Raw genomic sequence first — 20,567 nt, 5'->3', positions numbered from 1 at the left:
TCTCCTCCCAGCCCAGCCAAGTAATGAAAGTCAACAGAGAGCCTTCCCCTAGGAGGTTCACACCTCCCTTAGGATGTACCCCATGTGAAGAGATAGATAGGTCTGGGCCTCTTAACTTATAAGTTCTAAAGCCCAACAGATTATTATCAAGCCCCTTCTATCAGGTTCTATTTGCCTCTCAATCAGAAAACTTAATTGTAGCTTAGACAGCACCTTTCTTAGCTCCTCTAATAATGACTCTGTCCTTTGTTCTGGACCCTGTCTAGTGCACTTGGGCCTCGTTCCTTCATAATCATAACCTCTACTCTACCACCAATGGCTCTACTCCCAACCTGTGTGTACTGATGGTCTTCTTCCCCACTTAATGCTGTATAAGTGTTCAGACCTGGAAAATGCCACTCTTAGGATCCATGGTTACTATCCTCACCCTGTCTTTTATGACCTTGTCTAAATATGATCAGTTGGCGAACTTGGAAGCCTTCCATAACCTTGGAACTCATGATGAGAGCCTAGGGTGGTTACTGCCACCATAAACGAGAGTGTCAATTTGTTGGGTCAACAACAGGAGTCACTGTGCACTTGCTCCTCATGTGGGATCTCTGTCCTTAATGTGCTGTACATTTTGATTTAATGCTATAACTAGTACTCAAACCATATGTTTCACTTTGTGTTTCTATGTGGGTGCAAACTGTTGAAATCTTTACTTAATATATACTAAATTGATCTTCTGTATATAGAGAGAATTGCAAATGAATCTTGATGTGAATGGAAGGGGAGAGCACTTTTGTGTACTAGGCACACATTTGTTTACCCAACACTTTAACTCACAGCAGACTCCCAACACCATTCTCAGTGTGATGCCACTACTATATCCATTTTCTAGATAAGGAAATCCAGAGTGTCAGCCTAGGTCCCTCTACTGTAGAGGGAGGAATCTAAACCCTAACTGTCCAACCACTTAAGACTTAACAGTTGAGCCCCAGTGTAGACTACCTCAACATAGACTACCCCATGCATAATCACATAACTAATGAAATCCAACAACTTTCAGAAAGATCATTCAACTAGACCAAGTGGGAATTATCCATGCTATGCAGGGATGGTGCAACATTTGCAAATGATAAATGTGATAACATCACATTCACAAACTGATGAACAAAAAACATAGATTATCTCAACAGATACAGAGAAAGCATTTGATAAGATACAATACTCTTTCATGATAAAAACTTTTATAAAGCTAGGTATAGAAGGAATATTCTTCAACAAAATCAAGGTAATTTATGACAAACCCATAGCCAACATCCTATTGAATGAGGAAAAGTTATAAGCATCCCCACTAAGTCCAAAACCAGACAAGCATCACCATTCCTGTTCAATATAGTCCTGTATGTGTTAGCCAAGGACATTAGACTAGAAAAAGAAATCCGAAGGACACAAATTGAAAAAGAGGAAATAAAGTATCCCTATTTGCAGATGACATGATTGTACATAACAGAGATCCAAAAGACTGCACTGAGAGACTACTAAAACTCATAAAAAGAGTTTCATAAAGTGGTGGGATATAAAACTAACACACAAAAAGCAATAGCCATTGTATACACAAACAATGCATTGGCTGAGAAGAAGTTTTTAAGATCAATTCCATTCACAATAGCTATAAGGAATTAAATACCTTGGAATAAGTTTATCCAAGGATGTGAAAGATCCTTACAATAAAAATTACAAAACACTAAACAAAGAAATATAAGACACAAAAGTTGGAAAATGTTCAATTTTCACAGATTGGAAGAATTAATATCATAAAAATGTTCATACTACCAAAAGCGTTTTACAGATTTGATGCAATCCCAATCAAAATACCAATGACATTCTTCTCAGATCTAGAGAAAATGATGAAGAAATTCATATAGAGACACAAGAGACCCCAAGTAGCTAAATCAATGTTATATAATAAATCAAGCAAAAAAAAAATCAAAGCTGGAAGCATCACAATATCAGATTTCAAGACATATTACAGTGCAATTATAAGCAGAACAACCTGGTACTAGCACAAAAACAGACATGCAGAGAAAAATGTAACAGAATAGAAACTCCAGGAATCAATCCACACATTTACAACCAACTTATCCTTGACAAAGGAGCTAAAACCAATCCCTGGAGCAGGGACAGTCTCTTCAAAAATGGTGCTGGGAGAACTGGGTTTCTGCATGCAGCGATATGAAACAAGACCTCCACCTTATACCTTACATAATAATCCACTCAAAATGTATCAAAAACCTAAATCTGCCGGCGCCGTGGCTCACTAGGCTAATCCTCCGCCTTGCAGCGCCGGCACACCGGGTTCTAGTCCCGGTCAGGGCACCAATCCTGTCCTGGTTGCCCCTCTTCCAGGCCAGCTCTCTGCTGTGGCCAGGGAGTGCAGTGGAGGATGGCCCAAGTGTTTGGGCTCTGCACCCCATGGAAGACCAGGAGAAGCACCTGGCTCCTGCCATCAGAACAGCACGGTGCGCTGGCCACAGCCGCGCTACCGCGGCGGCCATTGGAGGGTGAACCAACGGCAAAAAGGAAGACCTTTTTCTCTGTCTCTCTCTCACTGTCCACTCTGCCTTTCAAAAAAACAAACAAACAAACAAACAAAAAAACCTAAATCTATGACCCAATACCATCCAATTACTAAAGAACATTGAGGAAACTCTATAACACATTGGCATAGGCAAAGTCGTTTAAAAAAAAAAAAACATGGAAGCACAGGAATTCAAATGAAAAAATTAGCAAATGGGATTACATTCAGTTGAGAAGTTTCCGCACCGCAAAAGAAACACTCACCAAAGTGTAGAGGCAATTGACATGATGGGAAAAATGTTTGCAAACTATGCAGATGATAAATGATTAATAAACAAAATCTATAAAGAGCTAAAGAAATTTAACAACAACAAAACAAACATTCCAGTTTTAACAACAACAGAACAAACATTCCAGTTAAGAAATGGGTGAAGGACTTGAACTGGCATTTTTTATGAGAGGTAGTTCAAATGGCCATCAGATACTGGAAAAAAGGCTCAAAGGGAGTGGCAGACAGGTAAAGCCACTGCCTACAGTGCTGGCATCCCCCATGGTGCCAGTTTGAGTCCTGGCTGCTCCACTTCCAATCCAGCTCTCTGCTATGGCCTGGGAAACTCGTAGAAGATGACCCAAGAGCTTGGGCTCCTACACCTGTGTGGGAAGAAGCTCCTGGCTCCTGGGTTCAGATTGGCCCAGCTCTGACTGTTGCAGCCATTTGGGTAGTGAACCAATGGATGGAAGCTTGCACTCTCTCTCGCTCTCTTTCTCTTCCTCTCTGTAACTCTGCCTTTCAAATAAATTGATACATCTTTTAATAAAGGTAAAGAAAATAAGCTCAGGATAATTAGCAATTATAGGAAATGCAAATAAAACCACAATGGAATATCACTTCAACCTAGTTCAAATGGCTCTCACACAGAAATCTATAAACAACAAATGCTGGTGAGGATGCAGCATAAAAAATGTACCCTAACCCAGTGTTCACGGGAAGGTAAAGTGGTCCAGCCACTGTGGAAGACTGTATGTATATACTTCATAAATCTGAATACAAATCTACCACATGATGAGGCCATCCTTCTCCTGGGAATTTACCCAAAATAAAATTAAGCAGTATTTAAAAGTGTTATCTGTACCTACATGTTAATCACAGCTCAATTCATAATAGCTAAGACATGGAATCAACCCAGATGTGCAGCAGCTGTTTATTGGATAAAGAAATTATAGTATAGAGTATAGTTCAGATGTAAAAAAAAAAGAAACCCTGTCTTTAGCAACAAAGCAGATGCAACTGGAAGTCATTATACTTCATGAAATAAGCCAGTGCCAAAAAGACAGATATATTGTGTTTTCTATGAATTGTGGTAACTAATACAGTACCTGTAATATAATCCACTGGAATGACATGGTTATTTTGAGATTTGCTGATTGTTTACAGCCCTCATGTGTTTTGTTGAGGAAGGTTTTTTCTTTACACCAATTGTTGAACTCGTTATTTTATGTAGGATTAAACTTATGAGTATAAGATAAACTTAAAAGGGATCCTGTAAAAATTATGAGTGGGAATAGTAGAGGTAGGAAGGAAAAGGGTTGGGGTATTGGGGAAACAGAGGATAATGTGGGGTGTATCACTAACTTTCTAAACCTGTATAGGAAATGCATGAAACTTTGGTAACTTAAATAAGATTTTTTTAAAAAATACAAAAAAATGTGTAGGCTTTTGTGGTGAAGGTCCTTATGGAGCAGCTGAAGCAACAAGAAACCATGGACTCCACCAGGGTCAGCAAGAGGCTGCTCACAGGCTCTGCATAGCAGATGCTTTCAGAGACCCGCTGATGACAAAGGTCCCAAGGAACAAGCAGCAATAGGCATTGTTGGCTGAGGAAGGTGGAAATAGTTCTGCTTCCCAGGAAAATGCCTCCAGGACTTCCAAACTGAAATCAAAGATGGATGGTGATAGTTGTAATGACAAAGAAAAAGGAAATGGTTCACCTTACTCCCAAGGATCCATGGACAAGCCATTAGGGAACTGGGGACAGTGAAGAGATATATCTTCCATCTGCTCGTTCAATCCCCAGATGGCTGCAATGTTCCAGGGATGGGCCGGGCCAAAGCAATTAACCAGGATCCCCTTCAGGCACACTAGTAGGGAGCTGGATTGTGAGTGCCACAGCCACAGCTCAAACTCCCATATGAGATCTCAGTACTGCAGATGGTGCCTTAACCAACTATGTCATAGCACTGGCCTCATAGAACTACATTTTAACTCTGTTTCCTCACAGCAAATACTGGCAAGCCATAGGGGCTGCATGCTGGGCAAGCTAGTGAGCCTACAGAGAGGGTGTTCCAATGATGAAGTGGGCCCAGATACCTTCAACTAACCATGCTTTTCCTAACAATGATGCTTTGAATAGATGTGTACAGTGTGTGTTCACTTTCTAAAGTCAACAAGCCCAAAATCTTTAGAACTTCCCATGAGAAACAGCAAAATCAGTCTGCAGCTCATCCTATAATACTTGGGCTATGGATTATCCTGAGGTTTCCTCTTTTTATAGATTTACTAGTTGTGACTTATTTAAGAATTTGGAAGAAAAGAATTAAAATAAAAATTATCCAATACACAATCTCACTGTACTTTAGAGCCCCCAAACACAGCACATTGTAAAGGATCATTGTTTTTCCTTATAATCTCATGGTGGGTGGGGAGCTGGCCTTGCTGTCATTGCCCAGCACTACAAGAGAGTATCATAGCACAGATTGCTATCCTAAGAAAAGAACAAAATTAAAAATTTTATGTATGGCTTTTATTGCATATAAATAACTTTTTTTCACCATCATAAAGTGGGAAAATCCTTAAGCATCATAAGGTAAGAACTGTCTGTATTGCATTTTGTATCTTTTCTTAGATTTATTAGTGCTCCAAATAAAATCAGTGGAAATATCATACCATGCATCTTGAAAATATTCTCCCTATATTGTAAAGATTTTGGCTCATCTGTAGTCCTTATTTCACCAATGTGAGTAATTTCCTACCACCCTAAATAATCTTACCCACCTTACTAAATTTTTGTTTTGATTTAAGCTTTCCCTTCTGTAATAATGTTAATAAATCCATCTTTTAGCCCAAAAAATATCAAAACGTAGAAATTGTATATTAGTATGCCTTTCTCTAACATAGAGTCACTCAGTAAGTTTCATGAAATATTTCTAATATATTGTGAGTGAAGTCAGGATCTCTATTTCTCTCATGCTACCTGACTGATTCAAGATATCATTACTCTCTCTTTCAGAACTTCTACTGTCTCCTTTCTGTGTCTTAGCATTTACCGTTTCTATCCTACCATCCAGTCTCAAGAACAAGTGATCTCTTCAAAATATGTGTAACAAATAAAAACACCAGCTGAAAACCTTCCAATAACATTTCATTTTTTAAAAAATTTTCATGTACTTATTTGAAAACTAAATTATACTTTTGATTTTTAAAAATTAAAATAGAAGCATATAAGTTCATATATACATATGATGAACAATGAGGATTTAAAAATTTTTGTGGAGAATGAAACTGATATGTAAGTTTATTTTGGTGCTAGGAAACTGGAAACTTATGCATAGAATAATTTTTTCAAATGTTCATGGAATGTGTATTTTTAAAAAACTCTACATTTATTTCAAGATTTTGTATAGAACATAATATATTTGCAGGCACCGTAGCCACTTTGCAGACCTGTAAATGGTAGCTGATATGGTGTAGCTGCCTGCTCTTCAAGCTGTAAAGAATTTGTCTCTAATGTTTGAAGCATTGATTTACCAATCACAACAGATGTGCTTCAAGCACAAGAATGGAAATACATGTAGCATGTGATGGCTACAGTCATATAGGAATGGTGACACTGGGAGGTGGCCAGGCTCTGCGCATATAGAGATTGGGAATTTATGAGGGAATAAATAGGCTGCAGATAAATCAATGCTTAGAGGAAATTTATAGCCTTATATGAATGTTAGAATAAAAAACTATAAATCAATCATTGTAGCTTCTTAATCAACAATTAAAAAGAAAAAGGAAATTGAAAGTAAATAGAAGAAAGGCATTCAAAATGATAATAACAAATATAAATGATATGTTTTTGAGTACCACAAAGCAGGATATATTTGTAAATGTTAACAAAATTAACATAGAAGTAAAGTAATTATAAATACAAATGGAAAAGTAACATATCAAATTTTAAGAATTAAAAATAATTCTTTATAGATAATTTATCCTTCTCAAGATGCTAGAAGAAATGTGTGATAGTCTTAGGAGTAAAATTTGAATAGAAGTCAAAATTCATTATATATTGAAAACCAAATTCCCAACGACAGAAATATAACATGAAATAGGAAAACTCCTACTTAGAACAAACAAGTTGAATCACAACTTGAAAACTAGCAACCAACCAATAAAAAAGTTATAGAAGAAAAATTTCAAATCCAGAATTACAAAATTTTCCAAATATTTAAGAAAGAAATAAACACATCTACATTTCCCACACATATCCGTAATGGAAATAAGCAGAGAATATTTTAAAATTTCTTTTGGAAAGCCAGCATAACATTGATGAGGATGCAAGTTGACCAGAAACTTGAAATACAAATGAAGTATTAGTTAAATAAAGGAAATCATGTATGAAAACATAATTAATAACAAGTGAGATATAATAAAATTTCAAGAGCTGTTAACTTTGGTAAACAAGCCATGTAAATTTTCCAGATAGCTAATAAATTTAAGAAAATTGCATGATCATTTATATGAAATATTGAAAATTATTTTAATAATTCAACATCTAGTTAAAAAGAAAACCTTCTAGCAGTAAAGCAATGGTTTCCTTGCTAATCAAGATTCTTTAAAAGATCCTATAACAAACAACACAATTAATACAGGATCACAGAAATCTTTTTTCCTGGAAGTAATTAGAACACGCTTTTTCCACTATCTCCAACTTCTTACCAGAAAAGTAGTCGGGGGGGGGGGGGCAACAACAAAGATTAATTTCTAAGCAATATATGGTCGATATATTGGAGATATTAAAATAGATTGTCCATAAAATCTAAAAACAAATACAACTGCTGAATAAATTTATTAGATTGCTGGAAAGATTAATATATAAAATCCAATAGATCACCAAGTACAAACAAGAAACAAATAGACAATACGCAAAATCAACAGGCAGAGTAGAAAACAAATACTGACAGAAGAAAAGGGGGGAAAAAAGGATTAAATGCGCTACTTCAAGCATTTTAAATCAATATTTAAAAAGTAACACAAATGAGCAAACAGAAAAATGAGCAAAAACTACGAGGGAGAAGAAAGGCCCATAAGCCAACAGACAACATTCTAGCTCACCTAAAGCAGGTTACCGCAAGCTCCAGAAAAAATATGGCAGGGAACACAGGGGGACACCAGCAGTGGCAGCAGGGAGGTGAGAGGCCCTCCTGCAGCAGGGATGTGAGAAGCCCTCCTACAGCACGGAGCAGGGCCCAGGAGGGGCAGTTTCCCACCTGACCCAGGCCTCCACTCCTGCTGTTTCCTTCCACTCAACCTGAGCTCAGGGCGTCCCAGCTGTGGAGGATGCTCATTGGCTGCGTCGTTTGTGACGTGTCATGCAAACTGTCCAATCAGGAAGGTGACATCCAGGACTCTTGACATCATAGTCTTCTGTCCTACAGTACTGCGGGTGCACCAGGTCCTAGGAGACAGCGCCTCTGCCGCGAGGCTCCCAAGCCAATCAGAATCCGCCGCTTTCCACCTTCACTGACGGTGTGGGGCTGTGAGGGCAGCGACGCTGGACACCTAGGAAGCTGACCACCACGACATGGTGAGTGTGTGGGCCCGAGTGTCCTGGGGGGAAGCGGAGCCAGTGGAGCTGCTGAAGGGCCAGGAAGACACGGGCCGCCCAGAGGTCATCTCTGGGCTCTGTGGGCACCACACTGCCACAGGTGCAGCACTTTCCTTGATCCCCTCTGACCCCGGGTTGGGGGAGACTGGCGCCGGAGACCCCCAGCACCCTGGGCCTTCCCTGCTCGCAGCGACTTCCCATCCCTGGAGCCATCCCTGGGCAGCTGTGGTAGCGGCAGCGGCGCCGTCTCCCCAGGTGTGCAGTGGGGCCTGAGCTGTCACTAGGGAGATTGTGGGTTCTATGTATTGGGTTCACGCAGGCCTGGAGCTGTCTTAATGCGGCCCTTGGTTCCTCCTTCCTTCCCTGTGAGGACTTGATTCCCCCCAGTTTTCTAAATACGTGTGCAGCAGGGTCTTGTCCACGATGCTGACCTCTTTCCTTAGCTGTTCCTAGAGGGGTCTCTTCTGTTTCCAGTAATGTAATAACACAGATTAGGTAAAATAAAAACAGAAGTATTGTGTGACTCTGGGTTTTCATCCAGATTTTAGAGAGGCAGGAGGAACTGTAATTTGATACTTGGGTATCATCTTAGTACTTACAGGCTCCCTTGACAGGCTGTCGACTGTATTAACACTTTCAAAATAAAGATTTTGGCTACTTAAATTTATGAGTGTTTTAAAAATTTTGTTCCAAAAAAAGCCTTTCCAATCCCAAAGATATGTCTAGTTTACTGTTATTTTGAATTTATGTTTTCATATAGGAGCCCATTTCTTTTTTGATTGTTTTAATGTTTTCAAGATTCTTAGAATATACTTGACAGAATTTGTGTATGTTCAAGATATGAAACCTGATGTTTTATATGTGAGGGGATTTTCAAAAGTTATGGAAAATTTAAATTATCTCCTAATCTTATTTTTTCATAAAATTTTTTGGAATCCTCTTGTGCATATACACGAATCATGATGAAATGATCAGGACATATCCATCACCTTGCATTGTTACATTTTTAAAGAATACATAAGATATTAGCAAGTTGTGAGTATGTAATAGAGTATTCTTTTAAATACTGTGTGGAATATTTTAAATACTATGTTTAAGACCTTGAATTAATTTATCTCATAACTGCAAATGTTTTCCCATTTCCTTTGCTCTGATCCCCTGACAACCACCACTTTTTTCTGTGATTGTGATTTTCTTAGATTCCACACACAATTGAGATTGTGTGGCATTTGTCTTTTAGGGCTGCAACAGCTGGAGCTGGTCCTATCTGAATCCAGGATCCAGGAGCTTCTTCAGGTCTCCCCTCTGGGTGCAGAAGCCCAAGCACTTGGGCCATCTTCCACTGCCTTCCCAGGCCATTATTCAGAGAGCTTGATCAGAAGAGGGGCAGCTGGGATTTGAACTAGTGCCCATGTTGGTGCTGCAGCCAGAGGCTTAATCTACTACTCCACAGCATAGGGCCCTTTCTCATAAGTAAATTGATCTTTACAAAAAAAATGAAGCTTTCTCATGAAAACAAAAAACAACTAATGCCTTATCCTGGGCTGGCATTCTGGCATAGCATGTGAAGCTTCTGCTTTCAATACAGCATCCTTATCAGAGTGCCAATTCAAACCCCAGATGCTCTGCTTTTGATCCAGTTTTCTGCTGATGTACCTTAGAAAGTAGCAGAATATGGCTTTGTATTTTAATAATTGCCACTGATGTGGAAGACTTTGTTGAAAATCTGCTCCTGTCTCCAGGCTGGCCCAGCCCTAGCTATTACTGTGATTCAGGGAATGAATAACTGTGTGGAGCTCTCTCTCTCTCTCTCTCTCTCTCTCTCTCTCTCTCTCTCTCTCTCTCTGTGTGTGTTTTCCTCCCTTTCAAATAATAATTATTTTAAAAAAGCAAAACCCCACCTATCTGCTTCCCCAGAGTTGCACTTCATCCTGAATTAGGCATGTGTCCTCATAATTACTGTGCATGTTTAATTTTACTAAATAGGTATAACTCACTTGTATTAGTTATTTATTGCTGTGTAGCGGTCTTCCCCAAAACATAGCAGCTGTTTGCCACCCTACACTGTTTCTGAGAGTTAGGGATGGATGAGTGGCTGGGATGGTTGCATGGTTGACTCTGGCCCTGGGTCTATAGAGGTCACATCTATTTACTAGCTTACTGGCTGACAGAAATGCCCCATCCCTCATCAAGTTATCATCAGCACAACTGCCTGGATATCTTCAAAACAGGGTACTTGGTCATCCCATAGCAAGTCATCTGAGAGACAGTGCAACTGAGCACCAAAGATAGAAGATATCATTTTATTATACCAAATCCTGAAGTGACAGGCAAATATTTTGCATGTGGGAAGGAACTAGAAAACCTAAACACCAGCAAGGAGGGCTATTTGGGAGTCACTGTGTAGCTGTTGATTTTGTTATTAGAATCAAATTTTCTAAATATATGTTTCTATGAAATCAAGATAATTTGTTTTTACTGCTGTGTCATATCCTATTGTATGAATAGACCTAGATTAGGCATTCTGTCTGTATTGATTGATTTGACAGTGGTTTCTAATATTTGCAGTTATAAATAGTATTGTAATAAACAGATGTGTGTTGTGAAAGGAATCTTCTAGAATTGAAAATTTTAAGTGTTTTAGTATGCCAGTTTTCAACATTACAACAACTATCAAATTTTACTTCAGAAAAGCTAAATCACCAAAATTATATATGGATTTCAGTTCCTTCAAACTATTACCATATTTGAATTTATTCCTACACTTTGCCAAGCAATGTGTGATAGAGTGTCCTATTTCAGGTGGTATTTTCAAGATCACATATCTTGGAATATGTTTATGGTATGCTGATCTTGTTCTCTGAAGTTGAGGGTTTTTGTTAGTCTCATGTATGTTTTCTACTTTTTTTACTGGTATGGATGGGTTCCTTGGGATATTAATTTTTCCATGTTGTATCTACTAATTACTCTGATTTTTCTGTTTATCTGTTTTTGGTATTTTTACTTACATCTTTCTAAATTTAGTATAATCAATCCCATCTTTCTTTCATGACTTGTATTGTATGCCTTAAGAAATTGTCTGAATCTGAGAAAATATAGATATTTTTCTTCTATAGATACTCCATACTTTTTTCTTATTTTCTCCTAACATGTGAACAAGGAATATAATTTTCTAATAACACTTGATTTTCTCAGAAATATTTGTTGAGTTTATAATGTTTCCCCTTTATTTTTCCAATATTTTATTATGAAAATTTAATATATAGAAACCAAATATCTTTATATACAGAAGATCGATTCAGTATATAATTAGTAAAGATCTCATCAGTTTGTATCCACGCAGAAACACAAAGTGTAAAAGTACTGTTTCAGTACTAATTATAGCATCACTGCACATTAGACAACACATTAAGGACAGATCCCACATGAGATGTAAGTACACAGTGAGTCCTGTTGCTGATTTAACAATTTGACCCTCCTGTTCATGGCATCAGTAATCTCCCTAGGCTCTAGTCATGAGTTTGCCAGGGCTATGGAAGCCCTTAGAGTTCGTTGACTTTGATCTTATTCCAATAGGGTCATAGTCAAAGTGGAAGTTCTCTCCTCCCTTCAGAGAAAGTTACCTCCTTCTTTGATGGCCTCGTTCTTTCCACTGGGTTCTCACTAATGGAGATCATTTAGATCTTCTTCTTCTTTTTTTTTTTCTTTTCCATGGTATCGTGGCTTTCCATGCCTACAATACTCTCATGGGCTCTTCAGCCAGATCTGAATGCCTTAAGGGCTGATTGTGAGGCCAGAGTGTTGTTTAGGACATCTGCCATTCTATGAGTCTGCTGTGTATCCCACTTCCCATGTTGGATTGTTTTCTCCCTTTTTGATTCTATCAGTTAGTATTAGCAAACACTTGTTTGTGTGATCCCTTTGACGCTTAGACCTATCAGAGCCATCAATTGTGAGCTGAAATTGATCACTTGGACTAATGAGATGGCATTGGTACATGCCACCTTGATGGGATTGTATTGGAATTCCCTGGCACATTTCTAATGCCATCATTCGGGGCAAGTCCGATTGAGCATGTCCCAAATTGTACATCTCCTCCCTCTCTTTTTCCACTCTTAAATTTAACAGGGATCATTTTCAGTTAAAATTTAAACACCTAAGAATAATTGTGTGTTAACTACAGAGTTCAACCACTAGTACTAGAATTTCTGTATGTAAAGATAATTGGAAATAAAAAAAAAACCCTAGTGTTAAGTTGGAAATGGCATAGAAAATTAATTAAAAAAATATTATGTAGGATCTCTGTCTTTAATGTGCTGTACACTCTTATTTAATGCTATAACTAGTACTCCAACAGTATTTTTTTTCACTTTGTTTTGCTATATGGGGGCAAGCTGTTGAAATCTTTACCTAATATATACTAAACTGATCTTGTGTATATAAAGAGAATTGAAAATGAATCTTGATGTGATTGGAAGGGGAGAGGGAGCGGGAAAGGAGAGGGTTGTGGGTGGCAGGGAAGTTTTGGGAGGGGGGAAGCCATTGTAACCCATAAGCTCTACTTTGGAAATTTATATTCATTAAATAAAAGTTTAATAATAATAATAAAAGAAAAAAAAGAAACCAAATATCATACCGTGACATTCTGCATATAAGCCATGTAGATTTAGTAATTTCTAACATTTTGTTGTGCATCAATTGGTGTGTGGGTACATTTTTTACTGAACTATTTGCAAATAAAATGCAAGCATCATGGCATGTCACTCCTCAGTATATCATTATGCATATTAAAAATATGGAAGTCTCTTATATGAACACAATATTGTTATTACACCTGAAACACTAGAAGTAATTTACAAACAGATTTTCCCCACTGTCACAAAAATGTTGTTTTAATTATTTTAAGGGCCAAAATTGATGCCTTTGTAGAATGTATCACATTGAGTTTTGCCTGAATATTTCCTAATGTTATCAATTAATGATAGGTTAACCTCATATTTCCTGAAAATTTTGAAGTTATATCTAGAGGCTTAGTTTCAAGTAAAATATATTTTGGCTCAGTCCCCACTGAAAGTTTAATAGCCTCTTTGTCATGTACCACGTCCCTGTATGTACCTGGGCTCTTTCCGAGCGAGCATCCTATTCTGTCTCAGGAAAGAGTTCTGTAACCCCACACTACACCACATAGCCCTAATTTCTGTAATGATGCTACAACAGGGGTCTGTAAGACCTTGATCTTTGTCCTTATACTTATTGTCCTGCTTAGTTTTGCAGTTTTAATGAGCTTATCAACATATTTCAGAAATCCTTGTGGTATTCTAAGTAGAATTACATTAAATTTATTGAGTATAGATTAATTAATTGCTGCATTATCTTTTCCGCATGAATGTACTAAATTTCTCCATTTGTTTCCATCTTCTTTTATTTCCTACTGAAATGGTTTGTAATGATATTTTTCAAAAAGATTTTCTCATAAATTTCTTATGAATTACCTCATAATTCTTATTGTTACTGTAAGCAGGATTATATTAAATTGTATTTCCTAGCTGATTGTTGTATAGGCATATAACTGTTTTGTATATTAACCTTATTTGTATATTAATCTGCAAATAATATACTTTTTATAATTTCTAATCTTTGTATCATATACTATTCTTTTTGTAAAGCTTTTTGAGGCAATATTGTAAAATATTATGATAGTGATCATTTTTGTCTATGTCTTTCCTTTAAAAGGAAAATGTGAGGCTTTCAAAAAGTTCATGTAAAGTGCATGCTATGCAAATATTATTGATAGATTTCAAGAAATGTTAGCACCAGATCAACAGATATTTTAATTCTGTTTTCCCATAAAGTGCTTTGAAGTGCCTCATATGTCCCATGCTTCATTACTGAGTGTGATGCACAGGGCAGGTGTTGTATTTCCCTTCCTATTCCTAAATGTAGAGATCCTCAGTTATTGTTAGTTGATTAGCATAAAGAAAAAAAACTCTTTGGCAGTTTCTAGTAACATTAAACACAGGCTTACTTCATGAGACTCCTAGGTGTATGCAGAGAAGTAGAGGTCTGAGTCTACTTAAAGACCTAACTGGAAGGTTCATAGCTTATTCATAATTGTAGAACTACTTAAAACTACCATTTTTTTTCAAAATAGAAACAACCTAAAAGATCACTGAGGGAGAATAGATAAACAAAGTATTAAGTCCTTGGAACATGGCAAAACAAATTTCATTGTCATGAACAATGCAATTCAATGTTTCTTTTGTATAAGTACATGAAAGATAAATTTCATCTATAGAATCCTAATTTCCATGTGTGTAATTCTGGATGACCCATAGCCTTAACATGTGAAGATGCCAACTCTGGTCCTCTGGCTACAGTCCTTGAAGAGAAAAGACCCCAAGTGGTGTCAGCTGATGTACATAGGGTGATTTCTGTCCTCTATTTACTGTTGACACTGCTTAAATTTTAAGTTTTTGGTGTTCTGAGGTTTCAGTACAATGTGCCTAGGTGTAGATTATTTTTGCATCCTACTTGAGCTAATTTGTGCTCTCTGAATGTGATAATCCTACATCCATCATCAATTCTAGATCATCCTCAGCTGTCACCTCAGCCACTGCTGCCTAGTGTCTCCTTATGCATCTCCAGTAAGATTAACTTTAGATTTCTTGTTATTTACTTCAGGTCCCTGAACAATTTGTTTATATTTTTTTCTCTTTATCTTTGGTGTATTCTATATAATTTCTTCAGATGCATCTTGTACTGGCCCAATTCTCTGTTCAGCTCTGTGTACTGTCCTATTTAATCTATTCAATATTTTTCTATTTAATTGACTATATTTCATCTCTAGGAATTTTGTTCTATTTCTTTAAAATGTACAAGCTTGCTTTTCTATGGTGTCATGTAATAATTTTATTGTGGCTTGTACTTCCTTTATTTATGTAATTAAAAGGCAATAAAATTTCCAAAAGTTATAATACATGGTGCTCATGCCCTCAGAGTATCATTGCCTGAAGTGCTTCCTCATTTTTTTTTTTTGAAACTCAAGGTCTATCATACAGATGTTTAAGTTTTTAACTAGCTGCTTAATCCAACCTTTTATTTTTAGAACAATACATGCTATAATAGACACACTTGATATATGCCCATTCACAGAGGTGAAGTAAGCCTCCAGATTAAATTACTAGAACTAAAATTGCTGAGTTAAAGAGCATAGGCATTCACAATTCTGATACATAAAGTCATACTGCCTTTTGTAGATGTGATCATTGGAATTGGCTACTCCAGTTTGCTGGGTTTGCTTACAATGGTTTGTTTCTCCAGTCAGCCCTGCCAACATGATCTTTTCAGACTTTTAGGAAATTTACCAATATGACAAGTAAAAATGATGATTGCTACTTTTTTGGTTTTTTATTTCTGCAAATGAGATTGACCTGTTCATAAATCTAAAGATATTTGTCCTTTTCTTTAAACAGTCATACATATGATGTATATACATATTCTTGTCCATTTTTTCTGTTTGGGGTTTAGATTTTTACATTGATTTGTAGCAGTTTCTTATGTAATGAAGTAAGTCACCCATTATCTAGAGGATAAACTGTATGATTAATATCTTATAAGATATTAAGATTTTTTTTTGCAGCTGCTTTGAACTTTAGTTGCAAAAACCAGAAGCTTAACAGTATCAAAAGGGCACACAGGGTGGTCTCTTCGACCAGGCCTTGGGCTGCAGCTGCTGCCAGAGGAGTGGGCTCAGTGGTTCAGCGCCAGTGGCGGGCCGGGCTACCTGAGGCCCCTGCCCTCTGCCGAGCCCCACACCATGGCCGCGCCCCCCCACAGCCCTGAACTCAGTCAGTAGCTCAGCAGCGGCGTCTCGGAGATCTGGCACATGGCCGACCGCTGGCGCGTGTCCCTGGATGGGAACCACTTCAAACACCCCCCCCCCCCCCCCCCCCCCCGGGAACTGAAGGTCAAGACCGAGGACAGCGTGGTGGAGATCACGGGCAAAAACGAAGAGCGACAGGAGCACGGCTACCTCGCCCGCTCTTCCACCCGGAAGTACACGCTGCCCCCAGCGTGGACCCCACACTGGTCTCCTCCTCCGGATCCCCTGAGGGAAGCGCTGCTGCCCAAGCCGGATACACAGTCACAGAGATCGCCATCCCGGTCACCTTCGAGGCCCGCGCCCAGATCGGCACCCAGAAGCCGGGAAGTTGCAGCAGCCTGTGGCCAAGTAGAGCTGCCTCCTGTGTCGCCCAGCCCCCAGCATCCCCCTGTGCGCCCTTTTGACACTGTTAAGCTTCTGCTGTTCACAAATAAAGATCTAAATGTTCAAACCTGGTAAATGCCACTCTTAGGATCATTGGCTACTATCCTCACTCTGTCTTTTATGACCTTGTCTAAATATGATCAGAATCGGAAAACTTGAAAGGCTTCCATAGCCTTGGCAACTCATGACCACAGCCTAGGGTGGTTACTGGCGCCATAAACTAGAGTGTCAATTTGTTGGGTCAACAACAGGAGCCACTGTGCACTTGCACCTCATGTGGGATCTCTGTCCTTAATGTGCTGTACATTTTGATTTAATGCTATAACTAGTACTCAAACAGTATGTTTCACTTTGTGTTTCTATGTGGGTGCAAACTGTTGAAATCTTTATACTAAATTGGTCTTCTGTATATAAAGAGAATTTTAAATGAATCTTGATGTGAATGAAAGGGGAGAGGGAGCGAGAGGGGGGAGGCTTGTGGGTGGGAGGGAAGTTATGGTAGGGGCAAGCCATTGTAATCCATAAGCTGTACACTGGAAATTTATATTCATTAAATAAAAGTTAAAAAAAAAAGAACCAGCATGCCAGGACAATAGATGAACCAGTCAAAAAAAATTCCTTATGATGCATTGTGTGTTAAAATGTTTACTTCTGTGAATTTAAATATTTCAGTCTTTGAGTCTGTTGGATTTACTGGCACATTTGAAGTGGCTTTACCTCACTGAAACATAGTATTTTATGATTTATTCAAGCTGTGTGTTATTTTACCTGCCTCAATTGTGTGGTTTAAACACCTCCTCCCTCTAGGTGGCTAGTCCATTTCCTTTAACATTTCTTGAAAGCCATCTCAATTAATTTGAAATCCCACAACTATTGTACACCAAATTCTAGTAAACATTTTAGAGACTTTTATTTAAGTATGTATTTTCTATTCTAATTCAGCAATACATATTTCAGCATTAGTTCCCATTTTTCCCAAGAATCACTGCTGTGCATTTTTAATTGTCCTTTTTGAACACTTGATCACTGACTTCAGCTTGTTTAGTTCCTTAAAATCTTCTCATTATGTTAGTGAGTGTGTAATCTGTCCATTCACGGCCATGATATGATCATTTGAAAAATTTTTATTAAAATAAAGAGAGCAGACTTCATGTATTTCAGGTACCAGGTTGTTTTGATTGTAACTGTCCTGTAGAATGTCTGGTCTTGTGATGCCTCTAGCTTTGTTTTTGCTGTTTAAGATTGTGTTTGGTATTTGGTGTCTCTTTGCTTACATATGGATTTTAGCATTACTTTTATAGATATGAGAAAATGTCCTTGGTATTTTTATTGGAATCTCATTGAATTTAAACTTCTTTTTGTAGTATGGATATCTTGATGACATTAATTCTTCCATTCCAAGAACATAGGTGGTTTTTCCAATTTTCCTTCTTCCTCTATTTCTTTCTTAAAAATTTTATAAATTTCACATCCTTGGTTAAATTTATTCAAAGGTGTATAGATTTGTAGTAGCTGCTCTGAATGGTAGTGATATTTATGTTCTTTCTCAGCTGTGGCATTATTTGTGTATTCAAAGGCAATTGATTTTGAGTGCTGATTTTATATCCTGCAGCTTTACCAAGCTCTCCTATGAGTTCCAATAGTCTCTTAGTGTAATGTTTTTTGTTCCTCTCTATATAGAATCATGTTTCCTGTAATGAGGGATAGTTTGAACTCCTCCGTTCCAAGTTGTATCCCTGTGATTTTTACTTCATGCCTAATGGCTCTGGGTAAAATCTCCAGAATTACATTAGATAGCAATTGTGAAAGTAAGCATTATCTGGTTTCAGATTTTAGTGGAAATGATTCCATAATTCTCAAAATCAATATGATGTTGATTGTGGGTTTATCATAGGTGGCCTTGATTCTCATGAGGTATGTTCTTTCTGTACCCAATTTTCTTAAGGCTTTTATCATGAAAGGATGTTATATTTTATCAAATGCTCACTTTGTATGTATTGAGATAATCACGCGATTTTCATTCTCAACTTGTTAATGTGATGTATCCTATTTATTGATTTGCATATGTTTAACCATCCCATATGTTCCATATAAATGATCTCTCTGATTTGTTGTTGCATTAGATTAGCTAGTATTATATTGAGAATTTTTGCATATATTTTCATCAGGAATATTGAAGTATACTTCTCTTTCTCATGTTTTTTCCTTGTTTGGGAATTAAGGTGATGCTTCCTTTTTTTTTTTATTTTCACATCCCTGAAGCATTTTAAGCTAGTGTGGCTACATTTTTTCAGCCATGTTGAATCCAATCAGGAGTATGGAATTCTTAAGTAGAAATTTGAACAAACAAGATTTTTACAAATAAAATCATTATGTTTTCTTTTCATGAAGCATCTTCATGTAAAAGCTCAGTTTCTCCTTGATATGTATCTATCTCCTAGAGTGTGGTAGGCTATCACTGAACTAATTAAAATCATAGTTTATTACTTGTTCTGTAGAGGAAATATGGCTGCAACCAGAGACAAAGAAAGAAAAATGGACCTCCCCTCCCAACACAAACTTTGAATAGTGGCTGCTCACAATTAACTAGTGAAACAGCTACCTAGTGTTACCTTGTCTAGGGAGGGAAGATGTACTAAGTTCTGCTTTTGTAATTCCATTCACAAATCTGTCCTAATAAATCTGTCCCTGGTATCTCTTTTACAAACAAACAAGACCCCCCAATCATTGAAACTGTGGTCCTAAGTCAGGTAAGCTGCAATTTAACCCTACCAATGCTATAACAGGTAAAGCATGATGCTTCTGAACCTATAAATATTGTAATAAACTGGGGATTATTGCTCAGTTTTCAGGAAATGATTCCAGCTGAGCCTACTGGCATTATAAACTGCTTGGATTCTCTACTGTCTCTGATGCTTGTTTGAGGGGTGTTTCCCACCCCAGATTTCTGTAACAGTACATATTTCAAGTTATGAGAGCTGGGCTTAGTAACCAGAATCATAAATCTCCTCCTTCTGAAGATCCATGTTTCTCTTGAAAACAGGAAATGAAGTGGGTTGCCACTTTCTTTGAAGATGAAAAATGGTGACCAAAAAGAAATAGCATGAAATCCTTACATGATTTCCTGATAGAGTCGATAAGATGTATTTCTTCACTGAAAACAACTTTCAGAGGGTTTCTGACTGCAGCAGGCTCAGAAAGCAGCAGCTGCACTGACCCTCTGGCGTCACTGACTGTCAGGCATCTGATCCAAATCACCTGATGCAGGCTTCCATAGGAACAGTTCACTAACAGCTAAACACTCTCTGAAGAGGAATAAGTGTGACAAAAAGCACCTACTGCCTGAAATAGAATCAAAATAACAAATCTGAGTCTTATGCTAGAAAGATTTTTTATGTCATGGTTCTAAAATGAGAAAAGTTACAAAAATAGTTATAGAAATCATAAATTATTTATGTATTATTGATAACAATGATTATAACAACTGATATTCTGAATATCAGAATAAATATAGTAGAAGGATTAATTTACATGAAGGCGGTTTGAGTGATCTTCTGGGATGCTATTTTAAAAGAGTAAATTAAAAAAAATAGCCTCCAAAAGTAAAACTTGCATCAGGAAAAAAAGTGAGTGACTAGATGATATTTCTAGAGCTGGATCAAAGAACTCTGAAAATTCTGTGGCATAAAATGACTTGTTCTATGTTGAAAGCATTCACATGATATCCTCAGTGTCTGGATAATTTGGGATAAGTTAATTTTGCCCTTTACACACCCATCTGCTACCCAATCTGGAACTTGGATTTGAACTGGAGAAGATGCAGCAAGATCAGCTTTTTAATCCTCTGCTCACTACTCACCTGAGTC

At 37.6% G+C, this 20,567-nt stretch overlaps 1 pseudogene; it reads left to right on the top strand.

Moving 5' to 3' along the window:
• Positions 1–15,803: 15,803 nt before the first annotated feature.
• Positions 15,804–16,669, top strand: LOC133754091 (heat shock protein beta-1-like; annotated as a pseudogene).
• The last annotated feature ends 3,898 nt before the right edge of the window (positions 16,670–20,567 follow it).

The sequence above is a fragment of the Lepus europaeus genome, chromosome Y (assembly GCF_033115175.1).
Source record: "Lepus europaeus isolate LE1 chromosome Y, mLepTim1.pri, whole genome shotgun sequence".
NCBI lineage: Eukaryota > Metazoa > Chordata > Mammalia > Lagomorpha > Leporidae > Lepus > Lepus europaeus.
This window is presented reverse-complemented; position numbering and strand designations above follow the sequence as displayed.